Source organism: Patagioenas fasciata, chromosome 10, assembly GCF_037038585.1.
Source record: "Patagioenas fasciata isolate bPatFas1 chromosome 10, bPatFas1.hap1, whole genome shotgun sequence".
NCBI lineage: Eukaryota > Metazoa > Chordata > Aves > Columbiformes > Columbidae > Patagioenas > Patagioenas fasciata.
This window is the reverse complement of record NC_092529.1, coordinates 805316-822677: the sequence shown is the minus strand read 5'-3', so window position 1 is coordinate 822677 and position 17362 is coordinate 805316. Positions and strand designations below refer to the sequence as shown.

Here is a 17362-nt window from a genome sequence, read left to right as displayed (position 1 = left end):
CTGCTGCTCTGCTCCCGTCCCTGTCGTGGGGAGGAAGCTGCTCTCCTCTCCTCTTGTCATCGCTATTCACGGCCCAATTACAGGAGCCAGGCTGGTGTCTGTGCTTCAGAGGGTCCTTATCTCCCTATGGAAAGCCCTACTTTGCTCCTTCTTCTTCATTGCAGAACACGTTTAGCAATTCCTGCCTTTCCCTAACGCCAGCCAGACCCATGGCTTGGTGCATTTTTCAGGCAGGACCGCCCAGCTCACACCCGCAGGAAGCAGAGATTCCACCCCCAGCTTCCTCCAAAAGATGAGGATTATTAAGCAGAGGTTGAGGCACTGACGAGCAGAGGGGATGAAGAGCCGGGTGACGGGGAGGGCAGCCGGGGGGGCACAGGCAGCACGGGGGTCCCGGCACCCGCTCCCCTGCAGCCCGAGGGTGCGCGGGTGCTGTGCAGCCGTCGAGCGCACGCTGCCTCCAATGCTGGGAACTGGAAATTATAGGCTGGAATTGAGTAGGAAGACAGAAATTACCCAAAGAGCTGGTTTTGACAGACCGCATGGAAAATCAAACCATCTCCCTTGAAGTTTATTTTGGTCTTTCAGTTTACTTGCATTTTCAATGTGAAACCTCCTCTTTCCTGTGGGTGAAAAGACAGTATGTTCTAGCTAAACTTGGGCATTTGCAATCACATGTGTAATAGCAGGAACGGAGATTACGACACTCTAGTGAGACTCAAATGGACTGGAATCCTAATGTTTATTCAAAATTAGCTTCTAAGATGAAAACAGTGGTAATAAATAATGTGTGCCAGCGCTTTGAAAAGGTAAAAGGAGCAATAATAACCACAGCCGCCTACATCTTCCAATACATTTCTAAAAAATTATTTCCCTGGCATTTCACTTGATAATTATCATCTCTTTGATAATTAGAATTTCTTTTTCATTTGCTAAAGATCACCTCTAAATAAAAAATGAAACCGGTTGCTATTCTCAACACCCCGTGGTGTCAAACCCCGCTCTCTCCTTAGCACAAGCATTCATTTCACCTCTTACCAGCACATGCAAGGAAAGACCTGGGTATATAATGGAAATAGAACAAATGCCAAGCTCAAAGTCCCAAAGGCATGTCCATCCCATCCCAGCAGAATGCACAAGTGTCCAAAATAGGGACCATTCCTCTCCAGAGCCCAGCGCAGCCCGGGGAGCGGGACGGTTGGGGACAGGGCCAGGCTGCAGGGGACACGGCAGAGCTGGGTGAAACCTGGCACTGGGTGGCTCTGTGCCCAACAAGATTCACCGTCACCTCCTTCCGGCAGCGCTGCTGAATTTGAAAGGCTTTTTACAACCTCACTGTTTTCCCCCAGCATGTGGACAATTTACAGCAGAAATATGGGGCTTGTGGGCGAAGCAGAACTGTCACAATGCAGCCACTCCTTGTGTAGCGGCAGTGAGAGCATTTTATTTGGGTGACCCGCTGATTTTAGTGCTCACAGGACTGCAGATCTAAAGCGTTCGATGGAGAGCTGCTCGGATGCTAAAGCACCATTTAAATCCCGAAGGGATTCTGCAGCACCAGACGCAAAGTGTGCGCTGCAGCTCCCCCCGCGCCCGCGGACAGGATTGTGTCCTTACGGGCCCACGCTGCCCTGAGCCCCTGCTCCTGCCTGGCCACGGGCAATAAACACTGTCCCAGCTCCCAGCTGAGCTCTCAAGCCTTGTGCTAAAATAAGGAATAAAAGTAACGGCTCTGCACTTGTACCCGTGCTGCTCGCCGGGCTGTCACCAGCGGCTGGAGGTGCTGGAGCTCTTTCTGTCCCTGACAGGTCGCACAGGTCTTGCTGCCCCGGCCAGAACAGGTATTGCACCGTCAGATGCAACAAAAAGGATCTTAAACGGGATTTTAAACGCTGCCCGTTTTCAGAGGGTGGTTTATTCCAGCCAGTTTATGCCGCTGGCTGGGGCAGCGGCGCAGGAGGCACCGATAGCACAGGCACCGCACGAACGTCGTCCCCCGGCTGGTGACTCAAGGGATGCAGAATATTTGCTGGGAAAAACAAATGACTAACGCCAGCCTCGAATCTATTTGTAAATGTGGAATTAGTCAAAGAATGTATTTGTACATCTAATTAAGGATAATCACAAGTTCCCCGCACAACCGTAGGAAGGCGAGTGTCGCTTTGCAGACGCGGGTGCCTGTGCTTGGACAGATGCAGGAGGCATATGCTTATGCATGGAGCACCCTGATTGCATCAGTGCAGCACACATTAGCAGCCGTTAACAACTGATTCATTAAGGCTCTTCAAGCCATCATTAGCCCCAGTGGATTCATGCTTTAAAATGACTGCCATGATTATGCACGATACCATCTCTGTTATTTTAAACTTAATGAAGCCACATAAACAAAACCAGTTTAGCACAGTGCCTTCTTTTCTTTTGCCATTTACAGATCATTTTTAAGCCTGTTAAGTTTCATGTTTGGGAAAACCAGAGGGCGGCGATAACTCTGCGGGCTGTGAAACCCGCCAGCCCCCAGTGAGGGACGGGAGGCAGAGTTGGACCTGCAGAGATCGCAGCCCCGTCCACCGCAGCTCCCCAAGGGCTGGCAAACTGCGCTCGCTGGGAACCCAAAGCCGGCTCCAGCTCCCCGGAGACACTGGAAAATGCAACAGCCATGTGACAGAATAGCGAGAACAGGGAAAAAAGGACAGCCAAAAAGAAAGGATTTTCCAACTGCTTAGGATGTCTCAGGAGTGTGGGCTACCAGCCTGGCTTCTGGGTGCTGAGGTGGCCCACAGAGCGCGAATGCAGCGTCGCCTGTGCCGGCAGCACACAGCTGAGCTGTTTTGGCTCAGATGTACAGGATTAAGGGCTTTTTTTCCCCTCTATCAGCTTTCCAGCATTTTCTTCCTACCAACAGGTCCTCAGCTGCCAACCTCCAGCAAACCTGTGGGACTGGGAGGACTGGTTTCCAGTAACGGTCCCGTTGTGGGAGCAAACAGGGACCGAGAGCGGCAGCAGCAATGGATGCACCGAGGAGCCATCGCAGCTTCTGCGACCCCAGCAGCGCTGGCCCCGCGGGACACGCCGCACCTGCAAACACACCGACACAGTCAAGCAGGCCATGACTGACAATACAAACACGTCAGGTTCAGAAATCAGCTTGTGTGCATCACCAGAATAATTGCTAACTCGGGCTTGCAGGGAAAGGCGTCAGCCAAGGTTGTGCGCTGCAGACGAAGAGTGTACCAAATGGCTCATAAGCTGCGACTCTGGATTAATTAGGCGGTCCAGCCAAACTCACTAGTGATGCAAACCAGGCACACGATCTGACCTGAAAGGCCTTTTTTCTTACATGCGTATTTTTCCAATGTTATTTATTAACATAGTAGTAGACTTTTATTTAAGTGTTCATATTTAATCAGATTAAGTTTAATTAAGCGGCAATTTCAGTGCAGTATCAATACATCTTTTGACTGTCCTTGGGAGTATCTGTGCAGAAGAGCAAATAAAGACAGGGGCCAGTTTTGTAGCTGCACTCGCACCCCTGGGTTAAACCTCTTCTTCCCTTCGAATAACCCAAATTCAGAACCGAGCGCATCTGAAAGACAGAAAGCAATTTGCCGTATTTTGTACCTGAGATCTGACCTTTTCCTGTCGCCGTTCTGGAGCGCAGGTGTCGATGGAGGGCAGGGCGAGACCCCCCGCCCTGGGCAGGATCCTGACGGCCCCGCTCGGCGGCTCCGCGGGAGCTGGGAACAGCGGCTGGGACCTGGGCTGCTTTGTTTTGCACATAAAGCCCAAACAGAACCACAGAATCACAGAGTCAGCTGGGTTGGAAAGACCTCAGAGTTCATCAAGTCCAACCCTTGGTGCAGCTCCAGTCCCTTGACCAGAGGAAGAGGAGGCGCAGGCTGCCCCAGCCCCTCGCCAACCTGCCCCACGGCACCCCAGACCGGGACCAGCCGTGACACCAGGTTATTCATGTACAGAGCTGCCCGCGGGTTTGCACATCTCGCATTATGCACGTGAACCCTTCCTGCGTCAAAATCCACTGATAGAATTCCGGTCCTAACAGGGCAGAATCCAGCACTAACAAATTGTGCTGTACAACCATTAAAGGAGTCATAAATAATATTTATTTAACAAAGGCAAATGTCTATGTAGTGCTGGCAAAAGAAAGTAATATTTTTTTTTTTTATGTTTATTCATCATTTCACTTAAAAAGTGAAATAAATTGACCAGCTGTAGAGCTTGTCAAACGCTAAATGGGAACTGTCACGTAAACAAATGGTCTACTAATATTGAAAAAATAACCTAACAAAAGAGGCAAGATTATCCAGCGCTAGTTCTTGAAAAGGCTGCAGCAAAATTGGTCCTCAGACTTCCAGAGAAAGAAAACACCAGGAAAAAGGGACCTCCGACTGTTTCCCCTGGCGGTTAGTTAGGAAAATACGCCAAGAACTGGAAGGGTAGTGAGGTGCCCATCACCGTCCCCGGAGCTCAGGGGGTCTCAGGGCATCCCAGGCTCTTCTGGCTCTCAGTACAACTTGCAGAAGAGAAACTGGTTGGTGCTTTCACAGCAAAAGTGCATTTTGCCATTATCTGGAGAATTCTGTGGCTTATTTTGTAGGGAAGACCCAGAGAACGTCTGTGAGTAAATCTGGAAACTCTCAGAAGTGGAACTAACACGAATGTAACCGAGTATCTGCCCCAAATGCCTGTTTGAGGGCGCTCGCAGCACCAAAGAGACCGAACAGATGCCACAGGCCAATGCACAGCCAGAGGGTTTGTGTCCTGTCACCAGGGCTTTGTGTCCTGTCACTGGGGGTTTGCTGTCCCGTCACCAGGGCTTTGTGTCCTGACACCGGGGCTTTGTGTCCTGTCACCGGGGGTTTGTGTCCCGTCACCGGGGGTTTGTGTCCCGTCACCGAGGGTTGTGTCCCGTCACCGGGGGTTTGTGTCCCGTCACCGGGGGTTGTGTCCCGTCACCGGGGGTTTGTGTCCCGTCACCGGGGGTTTGCTGTCTCAACACCGGGGGTTTGCTGTCCCGTCACCAGGGGTTTGTGTCCCGTCACCGGGGGTTTGTGTCCCGTCACCGGGGGTTTGTGTCCTTCCACCGCCCTGCTCGCTGAGCGTGGTCCCTGCGCTACCGCAGAACAACACTGACACCCGCTGTGGGTGACAAAGCTCTGCAGGTCCCTGGGACAGCCGTGACTGCAACCTCAGCATCCTCCCCAGGACGGGGAGCACTGGGAGCACTGGGAACACTGGGACGGACACCCAGGCCAGGCTGGGGGGCACACAGGCGGGAGGAAGGTGTCAGACCTTTCCAAAGAGCCAGAGCAGTTCTCTGGTGAGCAGGTGAGAAGCTGGAGCCGAAGAGCTCGAAATTGCCCACGTTTAATCTCTAACAAACAGGAGACGAAGCGAGGAGAGCGGCAGCATGGGACACGCCGGTCCTCGGACCGGCAGCACAGACTCTGCTCTTTAAGCGATTGCCTCTTCTAAAAGTTTCCAACTTATTTTAGTTCCTCGGGTACCACTCCAAAACCATCCACTGATAGCACCTGGTCCTCCTGATGCCTAACACAGAAACTATTCTTTTTATCAGGGCTTTTTCCCGGCGATCTTTCCTATCACAGCAGCCGGTTACAAAAACCCAGTCTCTGCAAGAAAAGAGCGTGCGGAGGAGTCAGGAAACACCAGCCCAGCACAACCCGCGGTCCGCCCGGCACAGAGCGGCCAGGGGCACTCAACATCAGCTGGATTTACCGGGGGTCTCTGCTGTGTGCATGCTCCTTTCTTCTGGGAAGCTAAATTAAACTCCCCCTTATTTCTTCCTATGAGAATAAGAAACGACATGCTCAACTTGAAATATCGCATCCCTCGTGCAGGAGACGCCAAGCTGTCCTGGGCTGGTGGAGCGCAGCTCTCGCGGTGATGGGGAGGTACAAGCGCTACGGGGAGCTTCCCAGGGAAAAGTAAACCAGGGAGATGCCCCCGGTGGGGTTGTCTCAGTCATGTCTGGATGGAACAAAGAAACAGCCCCCCCAAGTGGTGACTGAAGCATCCCAAACGATTTTGGATTCACTAGCCAACTAGTTCATAGACCATAGGAGTTTACTGGGGCATCGCAGCCGTGACACAGCTCCAGCTGTTCTTAATGTGCAGATGTTAAACAAAATCCTTTTAACAATAAAAAAATGGAGATAAGAGTATAAGTACCAAATTCCCGTCCAGTGGAAATGGTTTAAATGACCAGGTTAAAAATATTCTAAATTTGGGGTATATAAATCAACTGCATGGTTGTTGCTACGGTGATGTTGCACAATAGTCTATAAACACGGACACATAACTCCATTTAAAACAACAATAAGTCCGAGATAGACTTTGACCCAAGCCAGGAAACTCAGAGCTTGGGCTGTTACTCATCCGATATTGCAGGTTCTGTTCTGTATCATGGGATCCGGCCCCAGGCGCTGCAGAAGGGCTGGCAGAGCTCCTGGGCGTGCAGGGCTGGAGGAGCGAGCCCCAGCCTCACACTCAGAGCTGTTTGTCAGCCCCATGTCACAGTGTCCCTAAAACCCGGGCTGCTGGGGGTCCGGGCACCACGCAGCTCCAGCTGCTCCCTGGGTCATCCAGCCCGGCACCGAAACCTCATTCCAGCTCCGGCTGGAAACCAGGACGCCCGCAGCTCTGAGCATCTTGCACAGAAGGACGCCCCGTCCTGCCACAGCCCTGGACATCATCACCTCTCCCTGCTCACCCGGCTGCTGCTGCCGGACCAGCTGCAATGTTGGTGTGAGCCCGGGAGCCCGGTGAAGAGGGGAAACTCCTCTGTGGAGAAGGACAGGGCCAAGTCCCAGCAGATATAAACCAAACAGCCCCTGGGGACAGCAAGTGCTGCAGCTGGTGAGCAGCTACTGAGCAAGAGCCATCGATGGCAGCAGGAACACCCCCGTTTTCAGTGCATTCAGGATGGGACCCAGAGCCCAAAGTCTGGGAGAGGCTCAGCCTTGGGCGGACCCAGCAGCGAGTTCCTGCTCCATGCATCGCTCCCCCCGCTTCGCTCTCGGGCTGGAGCTGGAAGGCACCACCCCCAGCACCCCCAGGGCCACAAACTTCATTTTTTTCCATCTGATTAAACAGAAACTTCCTGTAGCATCATTATTTCTTCTTAAGCTAATCAAAGCTTTTCTCATTCATAAATTAAGGAACAGCAGAACTCAATTACTTCTCAGTAGGATCAGTGACAGCGATATTTCACTGGGGCCCCACGTAATTAGAGTTTCTTCAGGCACCATATTAACATCTAGTGAAAAAGATATAGTCAGGGGCGTAAGATCAAAGCTCCATCATGACAGATATTTTGATTAAGCAGCATTTTGTTAAAAGATAACAAATCCCAGTTTAAGCTCCAACCTGTGTCAGGCCTATAGTGGACTCCCAGAACCCCACCTTGAAGGCGGAACCGGGAGCATCCCCGGAGCAGAGCTGCAGGGACCGCGCTCTCACCGTTGCGGATGGAGCTGCAATCCCGGGCTCTGCGTCGTGCCCACAGCCACAGCACCGCGTGGGGTCCCGGACGTGGCGCGACCAGCGTGCCGGCCCCTTCCGCTCCTGCCGCCAACGCCGCCTGCACGAGCACGTGCGCTGGCCTTCGGTGGCTTCATCCTGGACACATTTTTAACACGTTACTTGAAAACACAGTTTATAAACAGGTTAATTGAGAAGTACAGCTGCATAAAAGTAGTAGAGAAACCGGTCAGCGTGGCATGCAATGTATTCCTTTCAGTTTTACTCACTGTCTGCTGTCGTGTCCTGTTCCATTTGCAGGCTGTGAGCAGAGATGATCCTGTCCCAGCGATGTCCTCTGGAATACATTGTTTTCTGCAAATTCTGTGCTCACAGCAATGAAACCCAGCCCCCATGTGCCACTCCCCCCCACCAAACAATGCAGATGTTAGCAATTCATTAATTAACATCAAAGCTGGACAGAACAGAAGCTTGCCGGGAAGGAAGGTGCTGTGCAGCCCACGCGCACGGCGCTGGCGCCCCACAGGGCTGCCCCGCTGGAGAGGAACGCGCTCAGAACTCGTGGAAACGGCACGTGGGACGGAGTCACAGCTGGAGGGGTGCAAGGGACCACGAGACCTTCAAAGCCCTTCCCGGTGGGGCTGAAACCCAGCAGTGCGAGGCACCAGATGCGCTCGCTGCGGGCCCAGCTGGGCTCTGCACAACAGGCGCCTCTGGGGCCTCCTGTGAATATTCCACATGGTCAAAGTTCTCAGTGTTCCCTTTTCTCCAGTCTCTGGTGTGATTATCAAATCCTGCTAACTTCAGTGCAGATGCTAGAGAAGATATCAGCTCCAAGCCCTGAGTGCTGGAGCCCTTTATAACAACAGCCAGGTGACACTTGTTGTTTTACTCACTGTGGCATGATGCAAACTACTTGGGAGTGTTCGCACCTGTGAATGTGTGTGAGTGCTGTGATCCAAAGGAAAACAAAGCTGTGCAGCACAGCCTGCTGGATCACGGTAACGTTGGTACTGAACTGTCCTCTTTCACTGGAGAAACAACAAAACTAGAACCACGAGCTAAAACAACGATTAAAAAAATAAAAATAAAAGGGCAAAGGAAAATCTGGGTTCTGTGGGATAGGATAACGGGTTATACTTAACAGTATTAAGCAATGGGATTTGGGGATTAGCACAGGCAATGAGCAATGATGTGGCTCAGCTCTGTGTGAATGAGGTGGTGTCTCCCTGGCACTTACAGCCATGATCAGGACAGAGGGTTTGTGCCAGTGCTGTGTCTAAAGGCAGCATCGCAGGGCACCAGACATTGTAACGAGTTGTTACAGCTTGGAGAGGGTCTAAAATAACATTTGCAGATACAAGAGAAGCCCTTTGAGTGGGAAACTGGTTCATCTTAGTCTTTATCAGCACCTCAGACCCCACTCACATGACGGATCTTCGGGCACGTCCTGATGCTCTGTTCCAGCCACCAGTGCTAAAACCTCACTGCAGACATCACTTTATCTTTGTGGGCATCGCTTTATCTTTGTGGGCATCGCCTTATCTTTGTGAGTATCGCCTTATCTTTGTGGACATCGCCTTATCTTTGTGAGTATCGCCTTATCTTTGTGGACATCGCCTTATCTTTGTGGACATGGCCTTATCTTTCCACCGGGTGCAGGTGGGGGACACCAGCACAGCCATCAGCCTCGGTCCAAAACCCCCAGGAAAGCCAAAGTGCACTTCCGACTTCATTGAGGTGCCTCTATTTGATGTTTCCAAATTCCCTGTTTCCCCGAGTAGCCGTGTGGAATGGTTTTGCTACAACACCAGGTTTTCAGTTGAAGGTGTTAGCGGTTCGGACCCAATTCAGGATAAATTTGGGCTTGTTTTTCTCAAAGACGATGGGCCCTGATTTAGCTGCAGCCGACAGTTTTCCAGAGATACCTAGGTTGTGAATGAGCCCCAGCAACCCCCCAGGAGCCCCCCGTTCCAGTTGCGTTCACCCAAACCCCACTCAGGACGGGCTTTCCTGCCTGAATCTGTTTGGCTTACCCCAGGAGTAAAAATGGTTGGGCTTCGTTCTTTTGGGTGGGTACAGATCATTTTGAAAGGCAGCTTGCCCACTCAAAATGCACACTCCAGACTATTTCGAGCAGTAAAAGCAGCTCTTTGCCAAAACCAAGTGCTAATCCTTTATCTGAAGCTATTAAAATACTACCATTAGTTCAAGCAGAAAAACAATGCTTCCTGCCAGGACCAAAGTTATCTCTTCTTATCATTAAGTCATGAAGGCAAGAAGCAAAAAATATAGCAGCACACCAAAAAATGGTTGTTCTAATGAGTAAAAATAACTCTGTCAAAATAGGTACATGTAGCAGATGCTTATCCAAGAGTAAAGAAGTGAATATAACAGCCTGGTGGGTTGGAGGTGAACGTGTGCGCTGGCGTTTGCAGCTGGAGCACCGGGACGCGGTGCTGCGAAACCACATGGGAATGACGGGTGACGGGGGCTGCTGGACGGGCCAGAGCTGGGGGCTGAGCCCCATCCCAGATTTGCTTTTCGACTGGAAACGTGAGACAAGCTGAAGAATTCTTCATGCTGAATTACCCACCTCAAACACAGACCTGAAGTGATCTCAGTGCAGTGGGCTGAGGTACAAATCTATGAGAGAGTTGTGCGCATTAGCGTCCCCTCCTTACCTGCTATGTGTCCAAGGCAGCCGCGTGTCTTGCTGGGGAAGCTCTATGGTAGCACTTGCTGGCTTCAAACTGCACAAAGGCATCTTTGGCTTCGTTCTCAGAAATACATAAGATGCTGGGATTAAAAAGAAAAAGCAGTTTGAAAATGCACAGTTGATGTGGTTGCCCGAAACTTTTATACTCACAAGGGCAAAAAATAATATTAAAAGAGCAATCAAGATGCATTAGCAATTTCCATGCTTCATTTAAGGTTATCCACATGGAGATGATTTTTATAGGCGAAATCATGATTTTCCCCAAGAGCAGAGCCCTGAGTCTCAGCAAAAAACTGGTTTAAAGATCTGTCACTAAGCAACCAAAAGTCAGTGCACTTGAGCACACATTTGCTTGTCAGCGCCCGTCAGAGCCCTCTGCACGAGCAGGACCCACCTCGGCACTGGGTTTGAAACCAGGCAGAGGGTGCTGCTGAGGAATCACCCGGCTGCCTGTGCAGGGGCACATCCCCAAAGCACAGGTATTCATTTCCACTGGCTTGCGAGGACGAGGGGTCCCCAGGGACGGGGAGCAGCAGGTGTGGGGTCTGACGTGGCAGATAACACCCCCGGTGATGAGACCTTTGCTCTGTGCAGCGGCGCTGCAGCAGCAGCAGGCGCAGAGGTGCTGGAGGCAGCAGCAGGGAGCAGAGGCAGGGCCCGGGCTGCCCTGCTCATGCATCTCACCCGCTGCTTTGAAATACTGCAGAGATGAGAAAAAGAAATGGATTTGAAAATGATCTTCCAGGGGAAATCGTTCAGGCAGATTTGTCCAGCTCTGTGCTCTTTTATCAAAAGCAGTTGCCAAACTAATTTATTTTGGTGGTGAGCAATCTCATCACAGCGTGCAGTGAATCAGCCCTCTCCCAATCGCCTGGCACAAAGCCACTGCTGCACCCCGTGTCCCGCTCTGCCTCTGCTCACTTGGCGCTGCAGCGTCCTTTGCTCCGCGTGGCGGGGCAGAGCCCGGCGCCAGCAGCGCACCCCTGCGCCGGCAGGAAACGCCAGCTCTCAGAGCTCCTGCTTGTAGCAGAAACTTGCAGTTTACAGCACATCTGCAGCACCCACCCAGCAGACTCCCCGTGTTTCACTCTGCTGAGGACCACGTTGATGACTTTTCCTAGTTCCCGGTGTCTCAGCCTCTGTCTCTCCTGCCTGGACACCGGCTGGCAGCACCGTGATGGTGCACGGGACTGCGGGGACATGGACAGCTGCACATTGTCCCCCCTTCCCAGCAAGTCCCAACACGCCAGCCCTTGGGCAACCTGACCGTGGGGGAGAGGATGCTCTGACACGGGGAAAACCAGAATTTCACGTCATCACCTTCCAGCACACCTCAGCAGACAGCAGCACCAGCAAACCAGCGCCCTGCAGCCCTTACCAGACAATCGGCACCCTGTAGGGGTTACCTAACAGCACCCTATGGCCCATCCATAGCTCGACCTGACAACAGGCGCAGCAGGGCTGACCGGGGTTTTAACAAAAAGTCACCTCTGCCACTGTTTGTGAACACGCTGCCTCCAGAATAGCGAGGCCTCTACAAGGACCAACTTTCCCTCAAGAAAACCAGAGCCAGGGCTGGGCAGAGCAGGGGCTGGGCTGGAGATGCTCGGACAGGGAGGATGCTCTTGGGTAGGGGAGGATGCTCTCAGGCAGGGGGAGGATGCTCTCGGGCAGGGGAGGATGCTCTCGGGCAGGAGGGGATGCTCTCGGGCAGGGGAGGATGCTCTCGGGCAGGGGAGGATGCTCTCGGGCAGGAGGGGATGCTCTCGGGCAGGGGAGGATGCTCTCGGGCAGGGGAGGATGCTCTCGGGCAGGGGAGGATGCTCTCGGGCAGGAGGGGATGCTCTCGGGCAGGAGGGGATGCTCTCGGGCAGGGAGGATGCTCTCAGGCAGGGGGAGGATGCTCTCGGGCAGGGGAGGATGCTCTCGGGCAGGGGAGGATGCTCTCGGGCAGGAGGGGATGCTCTCGGGCAGGGAGGATGCTCTCGGGCAGGGAGGATGCTCTCGGGCAGGAGTGGATGCTCTCGGGCAGGGAGGATGCTCTCGGGCAGGGAGGATGCTCTCGGGCAGGAGGGGATGCTCTCGGGCAGGAGGGGATGCTCTCGGGCAGGGAGGATGCTCTCGGGCAGGGAGGATGCTCTCGGGCAGGGAGGATGCTCTCGGGCAGGAGGGGATGCTCTCGGGCAGGGGAGGATGCTCTCGGGCAGAGGGGAGGTTGCTCTCGGGCAGAGGGGAGGTTGCTCTCGGGCAGGGAGGATGCTCTCGGGCAGGGAGGATGCTCTCGGGCAGGAGGGGATGCTCTCGGGCAGGAGGGGATGCTCTCGGGCAGGGAGGATGCTCTCGGGCAGGGAGGATGCTCTCGGGCAGGGAGGATGCTCTCGGGCAGGGGAGGATGCTCTCGGGCAGAGGGGAGGTTGCTCTCGGGCAGGGAGGATGCTCTCGGGCAGGGAGGATGCTCTCGGGCAGGAGGGGATGCTCTCGGGCAGGGAGGATGCTCTCGGGCAGGGAGGATGCTCTCGGGCAGGGAGGGATGCTCTCGGGCAGGAGGGGATGCTCTCGGGCAGGAGGGGATGCTCTCGGGCAGGAGGGGATGCTCTCGGGCAGGAGGGGATGCTCTCGGGCAGGGGAGGATGCTCTCGGGCAGGGAGGAGGTTGCTCTCGGGCAGGGAGGGATGCTCTGGGCCGGTACATCACTAGATGGTGCTGTCGCTCCGGGAACGGATCGTGCTCATTTCCCCGGCCCATCAACTTTCTTTTTCCCCCCTCCTGCTCCTAACTCTCCGGTGCGCCCCGTTTCCCTACAGTGCAATCTCGATACAGTGAAATGCAAAAAGTAACTAAGAGCATTGGTCTGCCCTGTGCTTCAAAGAACACCACTGAAACACTCTGCAGTTTAGAAGTCTCACAGCGTTCGCCCATAAACGCATCCAGCCGTCTGTCCCGTCGCCACCCTCTGCACGGGTTTGGGTAGCATTCGTGACCTGCCCCAGGGGTGCAGGCACAGTGAAGTGACAAAGGGACGGAGGCTGTGAAGCCCTCAGCCCTCAGCCCTCAGCCAGGACCCGCAGCCCTCACCTCTGTTTTGAAAACACGGTGGAAGATTTGAAAGTTTCGCTTCTTCCTGCACCAAAACTGGCCCTCCAGGTTCCCCAAACCACAGCCAAACGGTCCGGTTTGTCGCTTTATGTTGTCATGTAAAGCACCAAATACTGTGCTCTGAAGTGGAAAATCCTTTCCAAATCAAAGTTTGAAATATTTTGAAGGCATCAAAATCCCCCATATCCAGCTCCTTCAGTCTCCCGACCTATATTGATCCAAACCAAAACTCTAGTTAAATAATTCCAGCTTGTTAAAACATTTAAGGCTGGCATATCTACTGCCAACATCATTAATTTGTTCAAATCTCCCAGGAGCACATCTGTTCCTCAGCCACCTTCATGAAAGGTTCCTTTCACCTATTTTAAAGAGTCTACACAAAAGATTTTTAAAAATAAATACTATCTCATAGGAGTTCTACACAGGAGAAAGTTTCAGCTCTCAGTCCTCACTCTGCACATACCCAAAGAGATTTTCTAGAGCTCCTGCACCCACCACTACTGCATTTAAACCACCCAAAATAAAGCCAGGGCTGCTTGCATAATTTTCCCTACTCTCTGCTTTCTGAATTAATTAGAAAATGCCTAATCATCAGTTTTAGGCTGGATATTCCACTGCAGCTGGGATCAGCTCATTTGTAACATGTCGCTAATGAACTACGACACATGAAAGGAAGGAGAGCTGCAGCCGTGTCTGTGCAGCAGCCACAAGGAGGGTCAAATATGCTCCAAACACGGGGACCAACGGCACTGAGGGTGCTCAGGGTGCCCCTGGCTGGTGGGGTGATGAGCCCAGCTCCAAAAGATGCAACCCATTGTCACCTCTCCTGCCTCTGGTCCAGATTCGATAGCTGGGCAGCTCTGGAGACTGGGCCAGCGATGGAGATCAACAAAAAAAAGAGCAGGATCTGGCCCCAAGTCCCTCCAATATTTGTTTTTACTATAAAAGGAGAATTGGCCTGTAGATGGCACATGGGTTAGCTGATCTAGTTACACAAGGAACTGGGAACCAGAGTGCTATGTTTTCAAATGCCCTTCTCTGCTTTTGACAGTTCCAATTCTTTTTAAACTTCACCTCGGGCTATGTGAGCTGTTCTGTCCCCAGACCTGCAGCCCTGCTGCTCTGGGCGCTGATGAGCAGAGTGGAGCTGTTCTGTCCCCAGACCTGCGGCCCTGCTGCTCTGGGCGCTGATGAGCAGAGTGGAGCTGTTCTGTCCCCAGACCTGCGGCCCTGCTGCTCTGGGCGCTGATGAGCAGAGTGGAGCTGTTCTGTCCCCAGACCTGCGGCCCTGCTGCTCTGGGCACTGATGAGCAGAGTGGAGCTGTTCTGTCCCCAGACCTGCAGCCCTGCTGCTCTGGGCACTGATGAGCAGAGTGGAGCTGTTCTGTCCCCAGACCTGCGGCCCTGCTGCTCTGGGCGCTGATGAGCAGAGTGGAGCTGTTCTGTCCCCAGACCTGCAGCCCTGCTGCTCTGGGCGCTGATGAGCAGAGTGGAGCTGTTCTGTCCCCAGACCTGCAGCCCTGCTGCTCTGGGCACTGATGAGCAGAGTGGAGCTGTTCTGTCCCCAGACCTGCGGCCCTGCTGCTTTAGGTGCTGATGAGCAGAGTGGAGCTGTTCTGTCCCCAGACCTGCGGCCCTGCTGCTCTGGGCGCTGATGAGCAGAGTGGAGCTGTTCTGTCCCCAGACCTGCAGCCCTGCTGCTCTGGGCACTGATGAGCAGAGTGGAGCTGTTCTGTCCCCAGACCTGCGGCCCTGCTGCTTTAGGTGCTGATGAGCAGAGTGGAGCTGTTCTGTCCCCAGACCTGCAGCCCTGCTGCTCTGGGCACTGATGAGCAGAGTGGAGCTGTTCTGTCCCCAGACCTGCAGCCCTGCTGCTCTGGGCGCTGATGAGCAGAGTGGAGCTGTTCTGTCCCCAGACCTGCGGCCCTGCTGCTCTGGGCACTGATGAGCAGAGTGGAGCTGTTCTGTCCCCAGACCTGCAGCCCTGCTGCTCTGGGCACTGATGAGCAGAGTGGAGCTGTTCTGTCCCCAGACGTGCAGCCCTGCTGCTCTGGGCACTGATGAGCAGAGTGGAGCTGTTCTGTCCCCAGACCTGCAGCCCTGCTGCTCTGGGCGCTGATGAGCAGAGTGGAGCTGTTCTGTCCCCAGACCTGCGGCCCTGCTGCTCTGGGCGCTGATGAGCAGAGTGGAGCTGTTCTGTCCCCAGACCTGCGGCCCTGCTGCTTTAGGTGCTGATGAGCAGAGTGGAGCTGTTCTGTCCCCAGACCTGCGGCCCTGCTGCTCTGGGCGCTGATGAGCAGAGTGGAGCTGTTCTGTCCCCAGACCTGCGGCCCTGCTGCTCTGGGCGCTGATGAGCAGAGTGGAGCTGTTCTGTCCCCAGACCTGCGGCCCTGCTGCTCTGGGCGCTGATGAGCAGAGTGGAGCTGTTCTGTCCCCAGACCTGCGGCCCTGCTGCTCTGGGCGCTGATGAGCAGAGTGGAGCTGTTCTGTCCCCAGACCTGCAGCCCTGCTGCTCTGGGCACTGATGAGCAGAGTGGAGCTGTTCTGTCCCCAGACCTGCAGCCCTGCTGCTCTGGGCGCTGATGAGCAGAGTGGAGCTGTTCTGTCCCCAGACCTGCGGCCCTGCTGCTCTGGGCACTGATGAGCAGAGTGGAGCTGTTCTGTCCCCAGACCTGCAGCCCTGCTGCTCTGGGCGCTGATGAGCAGAGTGGAGCTGTTCTGTCCCCAGACCTGCGGCCCTGCTGCTCTGGGCACTGATGAGCAGAGTGGAGCTGTTCTGTCCCCAGACCTGCGGCCCTGCTGCTCTGGGCGCTGATGAGCAGAGTGGAGCTGTTCTGTCCCCAGACGTGCGGCCCTGCTGCTCTGGGCACTGATGAGCGGAGTCTCGCTGCTCACCCAGAGCATCTCCGTCCCACTGCCACCTCAACCAGCGCACCAGCAAACCCAGCTCTTCGGTCTGCTGCACCTTCATAATTACCATTCTTCTAAAGCAGGAAACTGGACTTGTGGCCACCCAGGCTGGGAAAGGACCCCCAGAGGGGTCTGAGCGGGGATTTCCTCCATGGTGCTCAACAGCCACCTCAGCAGCCAGGCGAGCACCCTCCTCTTCCTCCTCATCCTCCTCCTCCTCCCTGGGTGCCCCAGGGCAGACGCATCTTCGCCCCGCAGTTTCCTAAGGACACCCATGGAGCCGGCAGTGCTGGAGAGCAAACCGGGACCAGCGCGCCCCAGCTCCGCTCAGCAGTGTTGGCCTCAAACCTTGGGGGGTGTTGGTAATATTTTATTTTTACAGCCGTTTTACAAACAATAAAAAAATACAGCCTCAAAAGCAGAAACAGCACAAGAAGGATGGCTGAGAGTCCCACCCGAAGCAGCACAGAGCAACCTGGGAGCTTTGTGAACTGGAGACTGGAGAGAGGCTGCAAAAACGCGTCGTGTGGATTCCTACCTCCAGTGGCTGGGTGAATAACAAACGTCCTTGTTATAACAAAGGGAATGGGAGAGCAGGGTGGAGGCACGTGGAGTGGAGGTTCGTCCTTGTCAGCGCAGCCCCGGCGCAGAGCTCTGCAGCAAACGCTGGCAGCGGGAGCCACCATCGCGGCTGAGCCCCGGCACTGTGCTAACGGCCCGTAAGGGACACCAGCGCCTCCCGCCCACCCTCTGCTTGCCAGTGGATTTACCGCGGAAAAGAAGGATTTTATACCCACATAAGACCCACCTGAGATTTGTTGCTGGTCTTGCAGGCCAATGCTGCTCGGCAGCCGCCCTCGTCCTTTGCAAGTGGAGCAGAGGTTTCTCCCTCATCCAGAACGGCAGCTGTGCCTGTTGTCAAAGGAAAACGACTTCAGTGCACGGCGAGGAAGCCTCAGAAGCTCAATTTCACATGTGTTGTGTCCCTGCATGTCACCTCAGCATCGCAAGAAGGCTCTGATTCAGCTGTATGAGCGTGTCGCATACCTCCTTCAGCCACACAGCTACCCCCGTGACAGGGGGACAGGCGCCAGTCCATCCCACCCTGACACATTC

The 17362-nt window shown here is 54.2% G+C and overlaps 1 long non-coding RNA gene across 3 annotated transcripts; it reads right to left on the bottom strand.

The window, feature by feature from the left end:
* Positions 1–725: 725 nt before the first annotated feature.
* Positions 726–17242, bottom strand: LOC139828746 (uncharacterized). Of its 3 annotated transcripts, XR_011740642.1 has the most exons (5): positions 17055–17242; positions 10206–10320; positions 7791–7858; positions 7501–7659; positions 726–3583 (listed from the first exon to the last, which is right to left on the bottom strand). It is a non-coding gene; the product is annotated as an uncharacterized lncRNA (long non-coding RNA). The 3 variants fall into 3 exon arrangements; XR_011740641.1 differs by having other exon boundaries at positions 7501–7858; XR_011740643.1 differs by lacking the exon at positions 7501–7659.
* Between the last annotated feature and the right edge of the window lie 120 nt (positions 17243–17362).